Genomic DNA, 3,448 nt, shown 5'->3' with positions numbered 1-3,448 from the left:
TTCCCTTGATGGACAAATGTTTTAAAGGTGGTTAATCCTAATTTTATATTAGAGGAAAGGAGAATTTTTTTTCTGTACTGTACTCCTCCCACACTGCTCCACCTCTCACTATGTGCTGCTGTCAGACACTGTGAGCTTGCCAGACAACAAACGCCCCTGGAGCCACACAATGTACCTGAAGCTTTCAAACTCCCTGCAGACTGAACTGAAGGAACTGTTTCATTTCTTTAAATCATTATTCAAAGATGCAAAATAATTTTCCATCCCCAAATCTTGCAGAAACAGCCACATAAACTGCTCACAGTGTTGCTACAGCATCTGAATATCACCTGTAGCACCTTGAAGATCACCAGGATCACCTGAGAACGTTGTACTTTATTTATTTAGTTTTCAGGCCTTTAAGTCAACACACTGTGTTAGGAACTACATGTTTGAGTACTGAAATATTTGTGGATGATCAGGCTTTTCTGGTTGCAGGATATACTTTTACAAAAAGAATAAAACGATTTTATTTTTAAATCAACTAAAAACATCTGTTAAATGTAAGTTTGGATGACACAAGAAAAATCTGATTTTTTTTATATATATTTTTTTTAATTTAATCATTATTTTTCCAGGATAGTCCCATTGGGGTTTAAAATCTCTTTTCTGAGGGAGTCCTGTCCAAGACAGCAGCATAAAAGTTTCACACATAAAAGCACAAACAACAGACTTAAAAACAAAACAGCAAAAAGTTACAAACAGCATAAGCACTGACCAATGAATTAGCAGTGTCCTTCAGTAAAAGGACGTGCATTCACTGTTCAAAGAGTCTTTAATCCTGTTAAAATCCTAAAATCTTACAGGCTTATAAAATAATCTAGTTTAAAATGGCTCTGGAGCTCACCCCAAGATTAGGGTGTAAAAACTTTAAAAGCACTTTCACCAAAAGTAGTGTAGGTTTGCGGAATGACATGTATAATTCGTCCGCATGACCAAAGGTTGCAGCCACTGATAATTTTAGGAGTTTATAGGCAGTTCATGTAATATGGCTTTATAAAGTGAAATGTACCAGTGTTCCATTCTACGGTTGCATAAGGAAGACAAACCAACTTTGTCATACAAACTGCGAGGTGAGCGGAGACCCGAATCAGATACAAATCGTAAGGCTGCACAATATACTGAATCTAACATTTTCAAAGAAGATGACTTTTCATGCATATATAAAATATCACCACAATCAATTGCTGATAACAGCTTTGCTTGATTTAATTTATTCCTTGCACCAAAAGAAAAAATATATTTGTTTATATAATTGAAACCTAACATTACTCAGAGTTTTTTGTTAAACACTCTATGATGTTTATAAAACAGATTGTCTTCTAGGAAACAAACCCAGGTATTTATAATTTAAGCTTCGTATTTTCCCTTACCTTGCCCAGTCACCTTATTATTTAAAGTAACAATCTGATATACATCATCAGCGGTCTTCCTTGACCTTCATCAAATGAACTACTATAGGGTGCTGACAGAAAAAGAACATCTGATATGGGTATACAGTAGGTATTTTTTAAATCTGTTAAAATGCATTGTGTGGGTGAAGGTGAATTTTGAGGGCTCTTCTCAGGTGTTCTTTACAGTAGTTGTAACTTTCATTGCCTGGAAAAAAGATGCTTGTCTCCCTGAGCTTATTCTAAAAACCCAAAGCAGTATTGAGCTCCTCCAATATTCTTGCATGCATGTTGGATAAACATAATCACTAAAACAAGAAATTTACTTTAAAGAGATATTCCAGCGATTTATTTCAATTCCATAAAGTTGGGCGAGACAGAATTAATAAAAGAAAAAAAATGGTGAAAGTCACATTTTAGTTACAACTGTGGGTCAAACCCCAAAAATCACTAGATCCTACACTGCCGATAATCCAACTTGATAGTGTCTTTCGTCAAACTCTTCCTGCCTGACAAATTCCCACATCTTTCAAACTCCATGCCCCCAGTTTGTAACACAGTCTTTTTTGACGTTATACATTTCTAGTCTCCAAGCCCAAGCTGATATAACCCTGATGACATCACTGTGACATCATCAAGATTATTTACTTTTGAGAGCTCCCTCAATAGCCATGGAAGACATTAGACAACTGTTTTCACAGGCTTAGGAGTACTTTCCAAGATAAGTACACTGAACTCGATGTGCAAAATTGTTGAAGTGCTCCTTTAACTCACTGGAGATGTTGCCATGGGGTCACCAATCAAAATAACGTGTCATAGGCAAAACACTTGCATCTAATCACAAAAGCTCTAAACAAAATTATTACTCCTCAAGTAGCGTGAGAGCCGTTCAACAGTTAATTGTCTTCCAAAAGGATTTTAGTTGACTGACACAGATTATTTAAAGGCTAAAAGGCAAATGAAAACAATAATCAGTAAACAAAGGTATTTTAAACAAATCAAAGCACTCATTCACTATTAAACAAAGAAACAGCCATAACTATAACAAATATCCATCACTTACTCTAATAATGCATCTGGTGCACAGTCAACTGGAGAAGGTAGACTGAGCAGGGCCTGATGGGGGGCCTTTTATCAGTTCAGCTGTGGCCTGAGAAGGCTAAGTCCCACCCCCCTAGGACTGGACAGGAAGGAGGATTTTCTACAAATGCCTTTATTATTTTAGTTAAAATTGTGCTCGCAAGCATTTTACTAAATACATGGGTACTAATTATCAATAATTACCAACTGCCCTAGGGCCTACTAATGGGTTAATCCATTCCTGACTGTTCCCCAATCAGCCAATGCGGCCAAGGGTTTTTTCCGATGTAACTATAACAGAAGCGAACTAACAAAATATCTCTCATGAGTGTCAGTTAAGTCCAGATGTTATAGTTATTTAGATGTGCAATATCAATACATTTATTTTGTTTTTGTCCTTTCATAGCCAGCTGCACCTGCAAGCTTAGAATAAATGGACAAGTGGACATAAAAGACCGTAAAACCAGACAGAAATGTCTTTCAAACGTCAAAGAGATGGGGTGCTAAATAACAGATGAGTGTCTGCAGTCAATTAGCTGTTGCTCTTTGTTTTATTCAGGTATCAGATCGACCACCAGAGGGTGCTGCAGCCCCCTAACAGGCCACAGCTAAACCAGGATTTGACAGAGATACAGTAATCCAGGATGGGATACCTACTCAGTTGAGTTAATGTGCAAATGTAATTCTGCATAAATTAAAGTTTTTGTTGTTTGACATTTTCCTTTTATCTATATTTAAATGTCAAAGAAAAATCCAGAATATACTAGTGTAAGGGTGAGCATAAATACAACAGTGCAACTTAAAGGGAAAATGTCCAATCTGTGTTGATGGTAAATGTAGACATTTAATTCCTCAGTGCACATATTGATCAAGAAAGCTGAGTTCTCCTGCTCGCAGAGCCTTGCCGGCGGTGCCTACATGTATTACACGCGCTCTTC

The sequence above is a fragment of the Sebastes umbrosus genome, chromosome 17, assembly GCF_015220745.1.
Source record: "Sebastes umbrosus isolate fSebUmb1 chromosome 17, fSebUmb1.pri, whole genome shotgun sequence".
NCBI lineage: Eukaryota > Metazoa > Chordata > Actinopteri > Perciformes > Sebastidae > Sebastes > Sebastes umbrosus.
This window is presented reverse-complemented; position numbering follows the sequence as displayed.